Here is a 20,689-nt window from a genome sequence, read left to right on the forward strand (position 1 = left end):
CTGCTATTTCATTAAAGAGTAATTCTCAAAGACCTTCCCCTTTGACTCTTAATCTGATTTTTCTTTTTATGTTTTATCTTCAGGTTCCAAGATTTGATGTCCCAATCATCTGATCCTTCATCCTTGATCCTCCATCTTCCCTTATTTATTGTCTCTATCCCAATCCCCTAACCTCCCAGTTCTGCTAACTCTAGTTCCTTTCTAATCTCCTAGAATATGTTAGTCAAACTAGAGCTCTTCAGCTATGGTTGGCAGGGATGCACTGGCCCTCCCCTCTCTGCTATGTGCACATATACACCTAAACCCATCTGTGAAATGCAATGAGCCAAGGGTCCCAAGAGGGATTCCAGCTCTTGTCCGAGTTAATAGGAGAGGGGATGAGAAGAGAGGGACTGAATTTCAATCACAATGTGATTATTGGCCTTTTTGAAGTTTTTCTGAGTTTTTTTCACCTGGTTGGCTCGATATCACTAACCAAATGCTTGTCTCACAAATCGGCTTTGGCCGCAGTTCAAATTTAATTACATTCTAGCTAAGTAAAAGCAAGAAAGCAAGTGCGCGAGAGAGAAGTAGGGAGGGGGGGTGTATAGCTTATGTTTATAGACCAGACAACTCTATCCTAAATCTTCAAATCTTCCCAAGTGCAACAGTCAATGTAAGCCAGACACAGATGGGTCAGCCCTGAGATAGATGTGAAGCAATAACAAGCTTCTTGTAATTTGAAGCTAGTGAAATTACAATGCCAAGACTGAAAGAAAATTGAGAAGTTGGCAGAGTTTGGCTTAAGTGTGCCAACTGCCTGGTTCTGTACCTAGGAGTGCCTCTTTGTTCTCTGTTTAGCTACCATCTAAGGCACTCAGCCTTTATCCTGTGTCCCTTATCATATTCTGTTAGTAAACTCATTCACACTAAAGTGTAAATGACTAAAGACAAATTGCCTTTTTGCTGCCTAAAATTGTGTTTTACTAAGGCTAAAACAAGAACAGACAGCCAAACACACATGCCAGCACCTAAGAATCAAATTAACAGCAAATAAATTAAACAGCAAATAAATAAGGATGTTTTAGGCAACGATGAGAAGAGGTACAGGGTAACTACAGACTTATAACCTATGAAATATTAGTATAGGAAGGCATGGGATAGAAGCAGGGGTGACTCAAGTTCTTTGCTATAGAAAATAAGAGAAGAAAGCCACTTGTGGAGGAAAGGTGATGATTTCTGTGGAGGATAGGATGAATTTGAGGTGCTTATGGGCATCCAGTGGGGATATTCATAGACCTTTGTATATTCTTGTCTCATTTAGAGGAGAGGGCTGTTCTGAGTCATGTGTTTGGGAGTAATTAACTCAGGAAAGAGCACAGGTAGGTTTACCCAGGAAGAATTCATAGAGCAAGAAGAGAAGATGATCAAAAGCAGGAAGCATACTGGGGAACACCAAAAATTTTGAGTGCTCAAGAAACTGAGAAGGTATGATCCAAGAGGTAGGAGAAAAACCGCTGTGGTCACAAATAAGGAAGAAGAATGATTTTTAAAGTAATAAAAAATGTGAAGCAGTGAGGAGAAACTAAATAAGAAAATGATTGTGGGGATTGGAGTGCACTGGACATTGCAATTATGAGGTCATTGGTGTCTTAAACAAAGGTGGTTTTGGTGGAGTGATTTGGCTATAACCCACAAGCAGTGGGTTGAGGGATGAATGGGGTAAATGGAGGTGTGAATAGGGAATGTAAGTTACTCTTTAAGAAAATGCGGTTTTCAAAGACGGTGAGAAAGAAAATGTAAGACAGAAGGAGCCTTTATAAAATGGCAGAAACTTGAACCTGTTTCTGCACTTAAAGGGATGTCAGCAGGAGGGAGAGGTTGATGAAAAGAGGTTGGATTATTGATAGAACAAGATCATCACAGAGATAGAAGGAGAAAGGCTCTACATCATGGATGGAAGGGTTTCCCTTGGGCAGGAGAAGGAACACTTGCTCCTTTATGAGAGAAGGAAAGAGGGAATGTATAATTGTGAGAGCAGATGGATTTTTAATGGGGTCGAGGGAATCCATGTCTGATGACCTGTTCTTCATTGTTAACAGGGATACCTTATCACTTACTGAGAGGAAGTTGGAGAAGTTTAAAGGTTTTCAGAAAAGTTGAGGGAGGTTAGCACAGTCACTGCAGAGAATGAGAAAAGGAGATTACTCAAACCCAAGTCTCAAGAGGGGATAAGGGGCCAGACTGAGGCATGAGATCCAAACTCTGGTCCCGGTTCAGCCTGCACATATTCTCCCCAAGGCTCAGCAGCAGTTATAGGGGAAAATGGTTGAATGGACCAATTTGAAGGATTTCAGAGTGCATGTGTCAGACTGGCAAGGAGATGAGGATGTTGGAGATTCCAGAAAAATGTGGTGAATGTGACACTTTTTGGAAGCTAGATATTAAAGCCTTGCAGAGTATGTGTGTGTGTGTGTGTGTATGTATGTGTGTGTGTGTGTGTGAGATGCGCACGCGCATGTGTATATATGTGTAAGGCAATATTGTAAAGACTGGTGAAAAATACAGTTGTATTAATGGAATAGTGTAGTTTACCCCCATGTAGACTTTCTACAGGGCCTCCTTAATCCTAGGCTGGCTACTTCCTGACTTTTCTCCCTACCTTTTTCTTTCTCTTGACTCATTCAAGAAGGGCTCAACATGATTACACAGGTACACCTGCAAACCCTTCCCTTTTTTCAAAATGGCTTCTAATTCAATTTGCGCTCAAAAATAGAAATTATTTTGTATTACATACTATTTGGAATTCTATGAGCTTCCTTTTTCCTTCCATTGACACAGGTAATCAAAACCAAGTTATATTTGATCTTCTTAAATAGCAAGTATAATCATGCCAATGGAGCACTCCCATCCCACCCCCCACCCCACCCCCCAGTCTCACGTATCCCACTTGCACTATAAGAGTAGTGAAATAAGTGGCTCCAATTCTCCTGTCCATCTCTGATGATGTTCTGAGCCTATAACTCCTATTAGCCTAGTCTAGCTCAACCCAGTCCAGGCCACTTAGCTAGACCAGCCTGAGTTCCAGCACCAAGACTAATCCTCAGTAGCACCAGTGGCTGCTTGAAAATGTCATACAGCAGCCAGGACATAGATGCAAAACTTGTTTTAACCTCTCTGGTCCCAAAGTCTCAGGAGAGCTGTGTCACTAACCTGGGTTGGTGCTGTAGATCCCAATTGCCTATAACTGCCCAGATATGCAGAATGATGTGAAATTGTTGACAAAGTATAGGGGTGAATCATAAGGAGATTTATGTGGTTTTTTTGCACTCACTCACTTGCCCCTTGCCCTCCTTACTCCACTCCCCAACCAGTTCCACCAGTTCCTGGTGGTACATTCCAGGAATAGCTGCCAGGGTCGCAGGAGGGATCCCAGGATGGAATGGAAGCTGGATTAAGAGTTGGAGACATCTGTGGCTCCAGCCCAGCTCTGCCAGGTGTGACCCTGTACAGGTCACCTCCCTTTCTGGGACTTAATTTAGTCATGAGATGGTTGAGACAGATGTCCTCTAAGATTCGAAGCAGATTGTCTTAGTCTGGCTTTCCCCAAAAGCAGACACTGAGTCTAGGATTCAAGTGCAAGCAGTTTATTTGGGACATGAGCCCAGGAAGCACCAGTAGCAGAATCAGGAAGTGAGATGGGGAAAAAGCCAACAAAGTCTGTAAATGAGCAGTTTGCCACTGTGGACAACAGGGGCTCAATTTCAATGGGAACTTTTGGGAGATGGTGTAGGACATGTGCTCCAGAGTTGTCCCTCGCTAGGGGTGACAAGGTAATTAATCACCAAATCCCCACTTGTCATTCATTGGGGACTTCTCTCAGGGTGCTAAATCCCTATCATTTACAGCTTTTTCTGGGGTTAGAGAAGAGGGAAGCATGATCTCACGGATAGAGAAAGCCCTCAGGCAGGGAGATGCAGGTGCTTGCAATAAGAGACTCTCAGCAGGCACAGAACCAGTGAGTGCTAAGGGGATATAAGCAGGACACTGACAGCATTTGCCATGCATATTTAATATCCTTAAAATTCTATGACTTCCTTTGACCAAACCAAGAGTGAGAAGAACCATCCATCTTGAAAGGACTATTAGGAGAACAGTTCTTTTTTGCTTTGAATATCTGACCCTCCCTTTCTCTAAAGCTAAAAGCTCACATATTCTGAGAATCTTTCCTATGCTAAGAAGGCTGATAGCCCATGTTATAGTCTCAAGGCTACTAGTTACTAGGGGAGAATTAGTCAGCCTCCATGAGCTTCAACTTACACCTCCAAAGAACGAATGCTAATACTTACCTTGAAGAGTTGTCGTTATAATTCACTGTAATGAGCAAGTGGGGAAAAGAAGGTCTGAGTTGGGTTGGGACTGAGGGAACTGATGGGCACACATTTAATTTTTCCAGTAGAATGTCCAGTGGTCCATGTTACAGCATAGGAAGCAGACTCGGGAACAGGAACTGGATCTGAACTGAACCATGTTCCTTTTTTTTTTTTTCTTTAAAGATTGTATTTATTTATTCACGAGAGACACACAGAAAGAGGCAGAGACATAGGCAGAGAGAGAAGCAGGCTCCCTGCAGGAAGCCTGATGTGATACGGGGTTCTATCCCAGGACCCTGGGATCATGACCTGAGCCAAAGGCAGATGCTCAACCACTGACCCACCCAGACACTCCCTGAACCAGGTTCTATATCCAAGGAAGCAACCAATGTGATGGTGGGACACAACAATGGGAGTTTGTAGCAAAGGAAGTACACTAAGTTCTGTGAAAGATATACTCTTGATCTAGATAAGACTTCTGCTTTGGAGCATCAGACATAAAACCAGATAAGCTGATAAGGGAAACAGAGCTTAGACTCAGAGAGAGGGAATCACCAAAGTTGGGAAGTAATTTCCAGGATAGTCTCAGGAAGGAAGTCAAATACGAGTCATGATCTGTGGAGTAACTGGAGGAACTCTAATGGTAGTGTGTAGGGCTCACATCAGAGACTTTCCTTAGAACTGCCACAGAAATATTCATTCCAGACCTTACTTAATAAAAGCAGAAGATGTGTCATAAAAAGTATGGCCATTATTGGTGAAAATTGATCAGTCGGGAATCAGGGTCATGCAGAGGAGTAACAAAATCACTTTGACTAAAAAATTGTCAGAGTAGGGATAAGGGATTCTTGTGCCTTCTTATTGCATGCAGGGACTTGTATGGACCATGAGAAATTGGTAGCTTGAATGGAAGGACCTAGAAGAGGGTGTCTATCAGAGTGACCTAGTAGATAAAAGGAAGTGTTTGAGTTTTCAGAAATAGATATGTCCGTAGAGTACACAACTGAAAATGGTTGTCCAAAGCATCAGGTCAATGAGGACAGATAAAAAAAAAAAAAAAAAAAAAAAAAAAAGGCAGTAACAGGATACCAGCTGGTGAATGGACAGAGGAGAAAAAGCAAGACAAACGGGTAGAGGATGGAAAGGTTTAGTACTTGCCAAGGGGTGAAGGAGACTTGTGTGTAGACCTCTGGGCAAGAGGGAACTGTGATCAATGCTGAACCAGTTTGGTTGCGGTTGCTGCTAGAGACTTCTATTGTTAACTGAGGCCTGCTTTGCCGATTCTACTACCTTAGCACCAAGCTAGCCCAAGTGTCATTGTGCTGAGGTCAAATGTCATCCCACCCTCACCATGTGTTGTGATAAACAATCCAACTCCATCTCTTCAAGGAGTTCCCTCACTTGCTGCAACTACAAACCACCCTCAGCCTAGATGGCATCTGGCAGCTAGAGACAAGAAATGGAGTTGGGGGAAAGGAGACTCTCTGATGAGGTGGGTGGTGGTGGCTACTAAAGTGGAGACAGGTGGCTAGGGAGAGAGAGAGGAAGAAATTGGAGAAAGAGGAAGGCAAAGAGGAGAAGAGAATACAAAGAGAACCATTGTGGTGCAGAAGACTAGGTGGAGGGAGCTCTTTCGGCAAGTTAGTGGTCCCCGGGGATTCCGTGATGAATGAGCAGAGCAATTATCGCTCCACTTGGCGGCATGCTATATAACGCACAGATGGAGAGCTGTCCATGATACCGAGGTAACTGTGCATGAAAAACCCGCGTGCAGCAGGTCCACGAGAGTGACACCCTGCCCAAGGGTGGCAGCCATCTGCCCCACTGTATGAGCACACAGCATGAGCCTACACATCTGTGCTTCCATGGCACTCAGCCTCACACCCTTGCTGGGGCCCTTATCACTCTGTATTACAGTTAGCTGTCTGCCTGTCTCTGAGAGTAAGGCCTCTCTGAGAGCAACTGCCTTTTCTTATAGATTGTTTATCTTGGAGAAAACTAAGGTCTCCCTGGAACATAATGAGTGCTTTGAAAGTTTAGGGTATAAATAAGTCATTTGTGCACAGGGATGCTGGTGTGTGTGTGTGTTGCACAGATGTGAGGGCAGGGCAAAATAAAAAAAAATCAGAGAGGTGCTCTAATACAATATTTCTCAAACTCCTCTGACTCATTTGGGAGAGTCAACCAGGATACATACAAAATACACACTTTGAAAAAAACAAACAAAACAAAATACACACTTTCCTAGTGCTGCCCCTGAATCAGAACTCCACAGTTGGGCCTGAGAATATGCAGTTTGTCCCTTCCACAGGTGATACTGATGGTCAGCCAGGTCTGAGAACTGCTGCTCTAACAGGCCTCTATTGCACTGATAAGCAATTGATTGCTAGGGGAGTAGTATCCTGAGGGTCCTTTGGCAGCAGCCAGAACAAATCCACACGTTACACATGAAAAAAGTCGAGGCCCAGTGAGGAGACTGGCCTCACCCAACTCCCCGCTGCGACCTGGTGCTTCTTCCTGCTGCGGAGAGGTCGCCCAGATTTCCCCCATCCCCCCCCAGCAATCGTCGTGGTCTAGGGGGTCTAGGTGCTGTGACTGCTCGGGGAGGTCCTAAGAGCGGGCGCCCCTGGCCAGAGCGCTCCGTGCGTTGTCCAGCACCGCGTGCTCCCGAAGCGCGGCGGCCCCCGGCGGCGGCCAACCCCGCGCCGGGCAGGGCGGACGGCGGCCCGCAGTGCGGACTGCAGCAGTGCCCGCCCGCAGCGCCTTCCGCAGCGCCCCCGCCCCGCCCCGCCCCTGCACCCGGCCGCGCGCCTGCACCTCCCGCCTCCCGCCTCCCGCCTCCCGCAGCCGCAGCCGCAGCGCCCGGGCCTCTCGCCGCCGCGCGGTCCCCGAATTCAGGCCGGTTCTAAAGGACTGCAGCGTGGACACGGCGACCCGGGCCCTGGCACATTAGCTCGCGGCTGGCTAGCCGATTCCCCTGGTAAGGGAGCGCGCAAGCAGAGGAAGTAGATCAAAATATCATGTATTGCACTGAAATGCAACGCAGTGCTGTACATAATATTCAGCCGGGTCTGCATATTCACGTGCCCCCCTCCCCCGCCCCGTTTTTTTCCTGGAGAGTCCCGTCGGCCCTTTCTTGTTAAGCTTCTGTCGCTGTCGGACAAAGAAATTTAATGACTTGAGGGGCTGGAAGGGCCTTCAAAATGTCATCTACCCAGCTCTCTGTGTCTGGACCAGGAATATTGAAATCCTGAACTCTGCCCTTAAACTTGGTGAAGAGGGAAGAAGGAAGGCTGAAATGGACCTGTCGGGTGGTTTCCATTTCACCTTTGACCCACTCCATTGTGTCTCCTTCTGGCTGGCCTTTCATCCGCAAACCTCCTCCTTTGGGCTAGGAGAAACCAGCTGGACTTTTTTATTTTTTTATTTTTTATTTTTTTTGCTCTCCTCCAACCCCCTCCCTTACCTCTCCCTCAACTGATTTCCTGGCCTCAGCAACAAGCCCCACCCTTCTATTTTCATTAGCATCCTTCTCACTTGATTGGGAGCCCAGCTTATAGGGGATAATGTTAGATAAATGCCGAGTCCCCAGAGGCTTCAAATGGTGGTAGGACAAGTACCTGAGAAAAGAACTCAGTGTGTTGAAAAGAATGACAGCCAAAGAATCCCATTTAATTTGATGGCGCGATGAATATTTAAAGTTTTATAAAGAAATACAGGAAAGCAATCAGGCTTATTCAGTCGTGTGCTCCGGGGAACAGAGTACCGCTCCCCATGTGTTGGCAATATGGGGATGGGAGATGAGAATGAGGGTGGGGGTGGGGGACATACACATAAATAGTCCATATTCTCCGGATTCATTGTATTGAGGTGAAAAAGAGCTTACCAGTGCAGTTCAAGAACAAGCAGGGGGGAAAAATCCTCTCAGATAATTATCATAACGTGCTGACACCCTAAACAGTTCCTTTTTAAAATTGAATTTCTAATATCATCGCTTTGGAGATTATAATATTGAGACATGAATCCCTTGGCAAATGATTCAGGAACCATACACGCTGTGATAAAGGCACCTGCCAGAAGAACAGGAGGGGCCATAAATCTCCTACCTTGTGTGTGGAGTGCCTAATGGTGCCACCCTTTTGGCAGAGTGGGGTCATCAGAAACCTCCAAACTGCCATTCCAAGAGCTGTTAATTCATTATAAACATGTACTAGATATTTTCATTTTGTATCAGCCACTATGCCGAATCCGGTTATCAGGGAATTAGCAGAAGACACAATCCCTGCCTTCAAAAAGCTCCCAGTCCTCTTGGAGACAGGTGTGTGTGCACAGGACACTGTAATGCTAGTCCAACACAGAGCAAAGAGGACAAGCTAAGGGCTAATGAGACAGGGAGTGTGGAATCTGTCAATGCTGATAGTGGGGATAGGGGAAGGCTTCTTATTACTCACTGTGCCAGTCACGGTCGTTGCCCTGCTCTTATCTCTTGGACATTCAACCTTTACACAACTAAGTTGCTACTATGAACACCTGAGACTATGTCTGAGGGTTTTTTCCTGGCCAAGGGAGTCAGTTGTGCTGGAGAGTTAATGTCCCTAAAAGCCCTCAGCCAATGATGGATGGCAAGTAGATGGCTAAACACTCCACTTCCTCACCCCTGGAGGGGGCAATTCAGAGTGTGTTTCATACTGTAACCCACAGATTCCGAGGGGAATGAGCTCCAATTGAAAATACTTGCTTGATGATGCGTCCTTTTGGGGTTATTTCCCTTTCTTCACTTCTGACTCCTCTACTGACATTTTCTGGGTCACCTCCCAGATCAAATACTTGTACTCAAACCACTATCTAAAGGTCTGTTTCTGGAGGAACCTGAACAATACCAATAGCTACCTTGTGTGAAAAGTCAACCACGCCAGGTGCTGTACTGGCTTTTCTACTGTGTCTAATCCTTACAATAATCCTGAAAGGCAGAAATTATGTTTTCATTTTACAGATGAAAAACTGAGACCCAGAGAGTGAAAGTGTCTTTTTTCAAGGTCACAGAAAATGTTCAGACTTTGAGCCAAGGAATTTCCTAAGACTCATCAGTGACCGTTCTTTCCCTTTCCCTAGAACCACACTCAAGGTGAAGAGAACAAGGATACCTTTGAAAGTGTGATAGATGTAATAGTCTCTCTCTCTCTCAAGGGGAAAAAGACCATACACATATACATGTGAAATTGGCTACACAATTTCAGGTGGGTCATAGTCCCCCTTAGAATCACCCATGGGCTCCAGATTAAGAAAATCTTAAGAAGGAACAAAATTCCCAAAACTGTGCAGACAAAATACATTCCTGGTGATTTGGGTAGGTGGGGAAACTAGAAGGTAACCTAGTTTGCAAGGGAGAGTGGATGACAAACATATCACAGTTTGATCCATTGGTGGATCCCATAGGAGTACAGAGGAAGAAAGTAACTTGGGGAGCTGGGTGGAAGGAGCGTGTTCTCTGGTTCAGTGAAAGCTGGGAAGGTATGTTGGAGGAATCTTCAGATATTCCAATAGAATCCAGAGCCTGGAGGAAGGTGTGAGAGTTCCTCTCTAGCCTCAATTACAGATTCTTATGCTTAGCCTTTACTTCCCTGGTATCTCAGTTATTTGACCTCAGTACTCTCCCTCCCAAGGCCTTTATCTCCTTCATCTCTTAACTTCAGCCATTCATACAACACATGACATCCTGGGCTTTCCAGCAGGTAAAACTGTATCACCTGGAAAACAGAAATCACCCTAGGTATTTCGAATAGAGGGGAATTTAATACAAGGCACGTGTATTCAAGGTGTTGGTTGGATTTTAAAAAAACAAAAAAAAAGAAAGAGTTTGACAGCTTCAAGAAGCCATTACTGCCCCTACAGCTGAAAGAGTACGTAGGGGGGAAATATCACATTTCAGATCCCAGGGTCCTGCATTCTCTGACATGGTGGTGACATGGCAGAACCACCACTAACACTGGGAAGAATCCCTGAGCCCACATCCCTGCCAGTGCTGCCACCAGAAGCAGAAATAGCTTCCACCTTCTTCATGCCTTCTAAGCTCACTTGAGTGCTTCCCATCAGTAGACCCTATGTGGAATCCGGCTAGCAAGGGAGTCTTGGGAATGAGTTTTGTGTGTCTAGACCCCTGTGGTACAGGGGGGAGTAGGAAAGAGCAGGTTTGGGTCTCTTGCCAACAGGCAACATCCAGCACAATCGTAAAAACTTTAAAGTCTGTATTCTCCTTTGCTCTGGCCACAGATGTTTATCCTTCCACCTGTCACTCCAAGTCTGTTAAACCCCAGTTCCCCTTCAAAGCAAGCCCACCCCACTCCCAATCCTATCCTTACTAGCCTGCTTATCCAGGACCCCACAATCCATCTTTCACAAGGACTCCAAGTTTACTACATAGTCGATACATCCCCACTCCCTTCCTAGAGCACATACATGCTGGTTCTTTCTGCTGTTTCCAGGTTGTTAAAGTGCAGGACAAAGTCCCATGCCCTCCTTGAGCTTCCCACCATAGCAAAATAAAAGCAATGGGCTTCACTTCTGCCTGAAATACCTATATTCATCGTCTGGCAGACTGCCAGTTTCATCCCCAAGGGGCTGCTCCAACCTCCCTCTCCCTTCAAATCCCACTTCCTCTCTCTGTACCATGCAACTTACAAGATCCAGACCACATATCACTTCCCTCCACCTCAAAATCGTCTCCTTTTCCTTTGTTTATTTCCTCTGGTCTCTGCAGAAGAAGGACCTCTTTCTCTTTCTAAGGTTCATGCCTGAACCTTTCCTGCCCTTCCCTTCCCCCAGGACAATCTCTTCTTGCTTTCTCTCTACACCGGCTGCTTCACTCTGGCTTACACCCAAGTGTTTCCCACCCCCAAGAAAGTCTTTCCTCCATTCTCATTTCTCCTGAGCTTCCATCCCACCTTCCACCCTCCTTTCACAGCTAAACTTCTCGAAAAAGTATTATATGCTCACCGCCTCTACTTCCTCACCTCCCACTCAGTCCCAACCACTAGCAATCTGGTTTCCATACCCATAACACTGCAGAAATTGCTCTCTTAAAGGCCACCAATGACCTCTGAATCGCCAAATCTAAGCTCTTGACTTTACTAGTTACCATCCTCATACATCTAACCCTTTGCCAGGTCAGATATACCATGTAACCAAATTCTGAGCCAGTGGTCCTAGTCGGTGTGTCACAGCATATGGGTGTGCTGGATATTGGTCACAGGCAGGCCAGAGATGCACCATTCAGCCATGTGGGTGATTAAAATATGGAAATATTTCTGAACCACTGCCGGAGTCCCCTTACCCCCACCTGACTGCCAAAGCCCCTGGTCTAGGACCCTGAGACAGACCTCGTCATTATGTAACAATGAGGCAGAACTATATCTGGTGTGGCAGGGGGCTTCTGCTCCTATTGGTTGATACCCGTGTGTACTAGTTGTTAGATATTTTCAATATTACCATGCTTCATGCTGTGCTGGGATATTGATTACTTCAGTACTGGGAACAGCAATGTGGAGGCAGAGGGCCGGTTTCTGAGGGGAAATCATCCCCCCCCCGCCCCATGAAGAACAGCCTCTCTGTTTACCCTCCATGTGCCATATAAATACCATTTCCTATGTGAGCTTCACATGGGGGCATTGAGAAGCAAAGCTCTTAGCCCCTCCCCTTCCTTGATTCCCATGATAGGGGTCTGTTCTTCTACCCCTCTGCAGGCTGCTTCTCTATTTCCTTGCCTGACTTCTCTAACAGAGTGACCTTGGACAGCTACTTAATCTAGTAGAGCCACAGCAATTTCTGCATAACATGGGGCTATCAGATTTCTGCTTTGCAGAGAGGATTATGGGTAATACGTATAAAATGGGTAGTGTAGGACCACATGTGGAATAAAGCTGAGTAAGTGTAAGTTCCTAACCCCCACTCCTTCTCACTCTACACTTTCTCCTCTAGGGATTTGCTCCACCCCCATGACCTTCCAACTCCATTCTACAGAACTCTATATCTTCCAAACCCATTTATTGCATTATATCCAAGGGTCCCCACACTTCCAAACTCCAAACACCCAGTGTGGAACTCATCATTCCCTATCTCTCACTTTCTCCCATCTTCCCAATATCTCTCGAGGATACCAACCACTCTTCCAGTTGAGTAGTCTTCATAACATGAAGATGGCTTTGACCACGATCCTCCTTCCCCTCAGAACTCCACAATCTTGTCCCCTCTGGGGTCTGGTCCATTCTACATCCACCGTCTTTTATTGTCATTAAGATAGCCTTCGATCTGACCCCCTTTCTCCCTTCCTGGACTATTTCAATACATTTATAAATGCTTTTCTGTTGTTCAGGCCCTTCCCCCATCAGTTCAACTACCAAGCCCTTACATGGATCTGTTCAAAACACTACAGTTGTTTACATAGAGGAACCCAGATCCATTATCTTCATAGCCAAGTCTGCTCTTTCTCCTGCTTTGCTTTTATAAAATAATAACAGTAATAACAACAACTAACACTTCTTAAACACTAGTATGTGCCACTCTAATATTCTACAGTTGTGTATATCATTCAGGCCTCTCTTCCAGCTTGTGACATTGTCACTGTTTTAATCTCACTTTACCATTGGAGAAATGGAACCACAGAGAGGCTCGGCAACTAGCCTAAAGGCATTTTCCCTACAGGCAGGGGATTTGAATTTAAATCAAGGGTCTATATGCAAGAGCCCGCATTTTTTACCACCGTGACTTCTGCTTTTGCTTTGGTTACACCAGAAAACCCACACTCACTTTACTGCTCTGCCTCCCTGCCTTCATCCATACTCTTACCCCTACCTGGACCTCTTGTTTCTCATCTCCTTAAAATGCCAACCAACCTTCAAGTGTCATTCAAACGTCAATGCCTCCTCCAAGTCTTGTCTGATTTCCTTGCTTGCAAGTGATCGCTGTATCCTGGAAATAGAGAATTTCCCCAAACTTTTCATTTTTACCCTATTCTCTTATAGGATAAGCATTTGAAGACACAGCTGGTCAGCTCTGTCAGAGTGTAGAAAGGGGCCACAGCTGTTCTTTCCCTTAATCCTTCTCTGTAGTTTTCACATGAAACCTACAAAGGCAGTTTTATCAGAGGAGGTTGAATTGTTGTCCTGCTCGGGACCAGGAATGGGTCAGTTTCTGCTCCACTCTCCAAATCCCTTTGAAAGAAAAGCCAAGGGCTTGATGAAGGGACGGAAAGAATTTTGTAGTCAGTCAATTCCTGCTGCGATAAATCTCTTGGGTGAAGGATGCTAAGTCAGGAACATAAATGACAATAGCTATGCTTCCACAGTTGACTGGATTATAAAACAAACCACATACTTATGACTATATACTCCAAACAATACATAAAAGAAAGCAGTTAGAGATACTAAGAAGTGGTGTGAAAGCAGGAAGTCTACTCTGTCCATTTGGGAGCTTGGGATGGTGATTTTTCCTTACCTTGATTCTCCTTAAACACATTTTTTAAAATTTTTTTTTAAATTTTTATTTATTTATGATAGTCACACACAGGGAGAGAGAGAGAGAGAGAGAGAGGCAGAGACATAGGCCGAGGGAGAAGCAGGCTCCATGCACCGGGAGCCCGATGTGGGATTCAATCCCGGGTCTCCAGGATCGCGCCCTGGGCCAAAGGTGGGCGCCAAACCGCTGCGCCACCCAGGGATCCCCTTAAACACATTTTTATTTTACAACCAATCACTTCTAGTACAAGGTCTGGAGTTTGAGTGCCAGGGTTAGGATGCTGGCTCTGCCACCTGCCAACTCTGACCTAGCAAGTTATACAGCCTCTCTGTGCCATGGTTTCCCTATCTGTAAAATGGGAATAACACTACATGCCTCATAGGGTTTTGTGAGAATTAAATTAAAAAAACCATTATTCAGGCAAAGAGGAGTGGCTGGCACACAGTGTGCCATACGTGTTGCCTGGGAAGCCTGCTGTTATATGCCTGATGGGAAGAGAAGAGGTGGGGCTGGGGGTGCAAGATGGTCCCATGAAGCACTGGCGGGGGTGGGGGGTGGTGGCGGTGTGCTGGGGCAAGTGCCTGGGTGGAGTGAAGAGCTCTGATCCTTCCCAGGTCCCATCGGACACTTGCCACAGCCCACAGAGTTTCTGCTTCAATACTACCCTTAGGGTTTGGGGATTCCTTACAGGAGGCAAAAGCCAGGGAACTCAATGGCATTGGTCCACTATCCACTGCCCATTGAGTCAAAGCAGCTCGATTCCAACTCTGGTTGACTATTTTCTTTCTTGTTCTTCATCAGTTCCTAGAGATCATTTAGCCCTGATTCTCCCATTTTAGAGATGGAGAAGCTGAGTCCCAGAGAAAGGAAAAGCTGCGCAAGGTCACACTAAGGAACCAGAATCCAGATCCTCTCCCTTCCCTTCTGGTGCTCTTTCTCCCACACTATCCCACAAGCCCAAGGCCTCTTGACTCTGCATTTGCCAGGGTGGTTCTCCCCGACTGAAAATCCCCACCTAGCTGGCCCTGGTTACCTTGGCCTTCCCTTTGCCAGGTGCCTACTGAACCTCAGACTGAACCAGAAAATTTGTCCCAGAATGGCATTCAGGGATTGCCTGAATGAAATGCATTCAGAATGGCATTCTCTCAGTCTCAGAGAGGCCCCTCTGTACAAAGGAAGGGGTCTGGGATGTGGAGTCAGGTGATGTGGTCTGCAATCCCAGGCCATCCATTCAGAGCTTCAAACTCTTGGAGCCATCATGTTCCCCATATAGGACTTAGTGTCTTTGTTGGTAAAATGGGGATGATGATCTATTTCATGCAATTGTTGTGAGGAACAAGTGAGGTAGCATTTGGGAATGCTCTTTATAGACTGCAAGGCACAGTGCCAGAGTTGGTTTGTGTCCTTTCTCTCTGGGAAGAGACTGCCTTCTCCTTCCCTCCCTTCTCCCTACAATATTTAGCGGAGGGCTAGGTGGTGCATAGGGATACTCAGGGAGACATCTCTGTTGATTGAATATGATCTCCCAGGACCCTCTGACCTGTGGATGCCTCAGACACCCAACCCCAGACCTGGTGTTGAGGCAAGAGGGTGAGGCTGTGAAGGGAGCCCATGGGAGTAAACAGAGGGCTTGCTGATGAAAAGTAAACTGGATTTAGAAAACATACTCGAGCTAATGGCTGTAGGTGGTGTTAGTCATGCTGTTAAGGAATTTGGGAATACATATGCATACTAATAGGGATTTATTTGGGCTGCTTCTTACTCTAGCACTTGGGAAGGGAGGAGGGGTAGAGGGTACTGCAGGATTAAGATACTGGTCTTTGACTCCAGAAAGTACACTCCTGGTAGGGGTTGGGCCTCAGCTATGATGATGCATTTGCCCAAGTTCCACAGGCCTGTGGGATAAGCTGGGGTCAGGCTGGCTGTTGGTCCTAGGGGAAGCAGAGTGAATGGGGTGCTGAGAATTTAGGAGTGGTTCCCTGCTTCCAGCCCCTTAGGGTGATAGACTATAGTGGAGGGGGATCTCATGTCTTTATGAGTCTGTGCGCCAGTATCTATCTTATTCCCCTAGCCCACAAAGTCACTCTTTAGGCCACGATGTGCCATGGGAGACTCTGAGAAGTGTCTAGTATATTCTTGGGATTACAGATTGTACCTCTTTCATGGAGCAGGCTCCACGGTCCCTACCCTGTGACTTCATAGGCTCAGGTACCTGGCTCTGTCCTGCCATCTAATCTGAATCCCTCACTGCTACTTACACGGGTTTCTTCTCTCTTTTTCATGCTTGGTGGGTAGAGAGAAGAGAGGCTCCCCATGGTTCTTTGCATGGGGGCCCTTCTATTGGTTAGGAAGGCCTAGGCCAATGTGGCCTTCTCTTCCTCATGCTGGAGGCCTCCCTGCTCCAGCCCCTCCTGAGAATTCTTCTGGTCAGGTGCTGTGATCCTACCCAGCAGCGGGGTATGGGAAACCAGCCATGTGCCCAGAAGGGTGCTGGTGGTGGTGGTGGTGGTGGTGTGGTGTTGGTGCCTAGAGTCCAGCCAGAAAGCCAGGGGCTGCAGATAATAAGGTGAGGCTGGTCACAAGTGCCCAGCAGAGCAGGGGAAGATGAATCATGGCTGCAGGTCAGGGGGAGCTTGGGCTAAATACAGTTTGGGCTATTGGAGCTATATCCAAGGGCACAGTGTGGCTCTGCTACGCAGCATGAGGCCCAAGGCACAGTCACCCTCTGCCACACAGAGACATAGAGAAAGAGCGCATGAGAATATCCTTAAGCACCTGCTGCGAGCTCTCTGGACTCTCAAACTGAAACAAAGTAGTATGTACCAAGAGCCTGAAATATATTCATGCCCTTTGGCCCAGTAATTCTACTTCCAGGAATCTAGTGCAAGCAGAGACACAACAAGAATGTGGGTGGAGAGTCAGACACAAAGATGTCCATTACAGGGTTATTTAGAAGAGCAAAACTGTGAGAAGTAGAAGAATCCCAATGCCCATCATTAGAATGGCTTGTGTACCAGCTTTCTCTTCTCTTTGTTCCTTCAGCCCTACCCCCACCCTACCTTTTTGGGAAGCCCTGGCTCTCCTCTGTGGTCAGCAATCAGTAAAAGCGGCCAGGTAGTTGGCCCAACAGTACCCCTATCCAGCCCTTCTGGGTTTGCTCAAGTAATCAGAAAAATCCACCATCATTCACCTTTCCATTATTGAGATGCAGATTATATTCTGGGGGTTTTCCACTGTGAATGGTGACTGCAGACTGACTTTCTCTTGGCCTCCCAAGGTACATCTGGGTCCCCACCCTGCTCCAACTGCTGAGGTCACTCAGGGGTTCCTAGAGCTGGGCAGCTGTATATGAAGGGAACTCCTCTGAGGGGAAGGGACTGTTATATGGCTTGTTAATACAAAGCCATCGTGAGCATCCAAGAACCTGACTCCTAGTCCCATGCTTAGCGGATAGGTGAGGCAGACATAATTTGAAAAAAAAAAAACAAAAAACAAACAAAAAAAAAACACTTGTCCTCAGAATTACCCAAAGTGCAAGAAAGGAACCATTCATTTAAATAAATTCCATGCATATGCATTAAAAAAAAGACATGAAATTATCCAAATCCTGGCTCTTCATGAAATGTCCATTCCCTTCTCCGAACTGCAAAAAACTTTCTGATGAGGCATTGGGTTCACTTTGGAGCAGGGATTGGGGCATCTGTCCAGAATCCCTGGGCGCACTGGCCCCTCCTCCACACCATCCTAATGCTTTAGGGGTCTCCAAGAGTAGCTCCATCTCGCTCTGGTGCAGCTGGGTCCTATCCCTGCCACTAGATTTTGGTTTTCTCATGGGTGACTGTAGGGTAGAGAGGTAACCTAGCCCTCTGCCCCGTTCTCTTGGGGCAAGTCAGAGACTTGAGCCTGGGGTATAGTTCCTCCTTCCAATCCTAAACTCCCTCCCGGGAAGCCCCTACCTGTGGTGTGCAAAACCACAGGTAAGCAAGGGAGCAAACTCTGGCCATGCTCATCTCCCCCTCCTTGGTCTTTCCCCCTTCCTCCTCCCTTCCCCCTCTCCTTTCTACCCCCTATCTCCTTTTAAGCACCTCCTCCTTCCTCTCCTTCTCATTTCTCCTCTTCTCTATCTCTACCCCCTGTGTCTGCCCTTCTCTTTTGTTAAGCCAGCACACTCTGATATACCTTGACTTTCATCCTGGTCATGCCCTTCTCCCCATCCCCCTCCCTCCCCAGGCTTTCCAGAATCTCTGCCAGGAAAGGCCTGTTTTTCAGGGTCTGCAGTAGGCTGATCTGGCAGTTTCCTCGGATGCAAGCATGGAGAGGGTGCCCAGAACATGGGCCTCGGTGCCTGGGCTTCTGCCAATCTGTACCCACCTGTGTGCACAGACAGGTAGGAGGCAGGGTCTTGTATTACAGATTTATCCAGCTGAGCCAATCCTGGGCTGCAGAGACACATCCACATGCCACACGTGCCTCCCCGTGGGTATCTAGGACAGGTGCATGGAAGGTGTGAGCCACTAGGAGAGAAGAGCTGGATTGAGACATTTCCCCTGCCCCTGGATCTATAACCAGCTAGAGTACAGGCAGGAATCTCAAATTTTTTCTTTCTTTCTTTCTTTCTTTTTTTTTTTTTTTTTTTTTTTCAGTGGGACAGGTGCATGTACCTCTTGGGAAGCCCAGTAAAGCAGAGCCCAGTCCAGCCCTGCCAGGAACTGGTTGTTGATCCTAGTGGGGTGGACGACGAGAGCCGGGCCGGACCCAGACCCTCTGCGCTAGGCCCGCGGTCGGCCTGGGGTAGGGAGGCCCTGGCCCGTGCCGCCCACAGGTCGCTTCAGTCTGTTGGTCCTCGGCTCCCTGCGCCGTCAGACCGGGGTTGCCGGGCGGATCCGACGAGGCCGGAGTTGCAGAGGTGCTGCGCGGACGGCGGGCGCCACGGCACAGCTCACGGAGCCCGCGGTACTCACGGAAAGTCTAAGTCCGTGTGTGCGTGTCCCCGGCGCTCGTTCGTCCCGGGTCCCCCGCCAGGATGCGGGGCCGGCGGCTGGCCGGCGCGGGGCGGGGCGGGGCGGGGCGGGGCGGGGCGGGCGCGACGGCCCAGCGCCCACCCGAGCCGGGGCCCGCCGGCGGGGGTCGGTCCTGCGGGCGGCGGGCCGAGGGCTGAGGGCCGAGGGCTGCACGGCGCGCTCCGCACGGGAGGCGGCAGCACCGGCGGCAGCGGCAGCGGCAGTGGCCTCGGCGCGGTCCCGGCCGCCGGCTCGCCTCGCGCAGGGGCCGCCGCGCCCGCCCTCCCGGCTTCCGGGGCTCGCCGCCCGCCCCCCCGCCTCCCCGCCCGCCCCCCCGCCCCCCCGCCTCCCCGCCTCCCTCCCTCCCTCCCTCCGCGGCGGAGCCCGCTGGCCGGCTCCCGGCGTCTCCGCGCCGCCCGGGGGGACCGCGAAGCCCTGCGGACCCGCGGCGGTGTAGGTCGCGCGGAAGGGGCTGCGCTGGGGCGGCGGGCCCGGGGCCTGCAGCTCCGCCGGCCGCCACTGGGGGCTGCGGCGCGGCGAGCTCGGCGGGGACGGGGCGCGCGGCCCGGGGCTCCCGGGCGCCGCCGGCCCCGCGCTGTCCCCGCCGCCGGCCCGGCTCCCTCCCGGGTGTGCGCGTGCGGTCGCCGCGCGCGTGTGTGTCCGGGGGCGCGCGTGTGTGCGCGCGCGGGGGGCGGCGTGCGCTCGGGGAGTGCGGGGGAGTGTGTTTGTGTGTGTGCGTGTGGGTGTGAGTGCCTGGCTCGCTCTCGCGGAGACACACACGCGCGCGCGCACACGCACACGCACACACAACCCGGCTGGCTCGTCTGAACTTGAAGACACCCCACATTCCGAGATGCCCCAGGCCCCTGGGAATGCCCGGGGTTGCTCGATCTGGAGAATCCTACCGGCGTCTTCCTAGGGGGGAATTATCTTTTCCTTGTTGTTGTTGTTGTTGTTGTTGTTTTAACCTGGAGGAGAAGAGAACAAGTTGTGCTTTTTCCTCCCTTCTCTTCGCTGAATGCCATGGATATAACAGAATAAGCGGCTCAGGGCTCTCCCCGCGCGGACGTCCGAGGCCACCATCTGCCTGCGTTCGCCGGAGCCGGAGGGCTTAGCTCGAGCCCGTCTCGGGCGGGGAAGGATGCGTGGCCGAGCCGGGGAGCCCGGGCGCCCCGCGGAGCCGGCCTCGGAGCCTCCCAGCCGGGGGTAGATGCTGCCTCGCCCAGGTGAGTGGCCGCCGCCGCCGCGTCTCCGCGATCCGGGTGTTTGCGGGGAGCTCGGCGCGGGGCCGAAAGCGCCCCCGGGGGCGCGGGGGAGGACCGGGAACTTTGCATCCCTTTCTCTTTCACTTGAGCACTCCCTCACCCAGGCACTCCTGCGGGCACTTTCTCTTTTCGCCCATCCTTTCCTTTCCGTTCTCTCATTCCCCGGGAGTGGGGGGTGAAACTCTGGCGAGCAGCGGGGAGCGTGGGTCCGTGCGAGGCCGGCGAGCCGGAGGGGGAGACGGCAGCCTCAGGTGTACCGCAACGTTGAAAGCAGCAGGAGAACTTTGCCGCCAGACCACTCTGTTGCATCTCCCCGGAGGAGAGGCCTGGCTCGAGCTGTCGCTGGGGGCTGGGTCGGACGCCAGGGCTCCCTGCGCTCCGTGGGCTGGGTGGGGTGGGGTAGAGCTGGGTTGGGTGCCGAGGGGTTGCTTCAGCGCTCGTGGAGGGAAGGCAGGCATCGTTGCAGTTTGGGGAGGCAGGGGGGGCAGGCTTAGGGCCCTGTCCTGGCCTCAGGCAGAAGGCGGGGAGATCAGGGGGGTTGTGTGTGAGCAGCTAGGGGCAT

The 20,689-nt window shown here is 49.3% G+C and overlaps 1 protein-coding gene and 1 long non-coding RNA gene across 3 annotated transcripts in view; one reads left to right on the top strand and one right to left on the bottom strand.

Annotated features, from left to right (window-relative positions):
• Positions 1-18,907, bottom strand: part of LOC144317556 (uncharacterized) — a 35,652-nt gene extending 16,745 nt beyond the window's left edge. Inside the window, exons 1-2 of one of the 2 annotated variants that reach the window (XR_013383552.1) lie at positions 18,524-18,907; positions 18,234-18,346 (exon numbers count right to left, since the gene is read on the bottom strand). This is a non-coding gene — a long non-coding RNA (uncharacterized LOC144317556). Of the gene's footprint in view, positions 1-18,233 lie in introns of both variants that reach the window. The other variant, XR_013383551.1, reaches the window with a different exon arrangement.
• A 650-nt stretch (positions 18,908-19,557) lies between these two features.
• LRFN2 (leucine rich repeat and fibronectin type III domain containing 2) overlaps positions 19,558-20,689 on the top strand; it is a 178,000-nt gene continuing 176,868 nt past the window's right edge. Inside the window, exon 1 of the mRNA XM_077904129.1 lies at positions 19,558-20,088. The gene's annotated coding sequence lies outside the window, so the exon portion shown is untranslated. The remainder of the gene's footprint in view (positions 20,089-20,689) is intronic.

Source organism: Canis aureus, chromosome 7, assembly GCF_053574225.1.
Source record: "Canis aureus isolate CA01 chromosome 7, VMU_Caureus_v.1.0, whole genome shotgun sequence".
Classification (NCBI taxonomy): domain Eukaryota; kingdom Metazoa; phylum Chordata; class Mammalia; order Carnivora; family Canidae; genus Canis; species Canis aureus.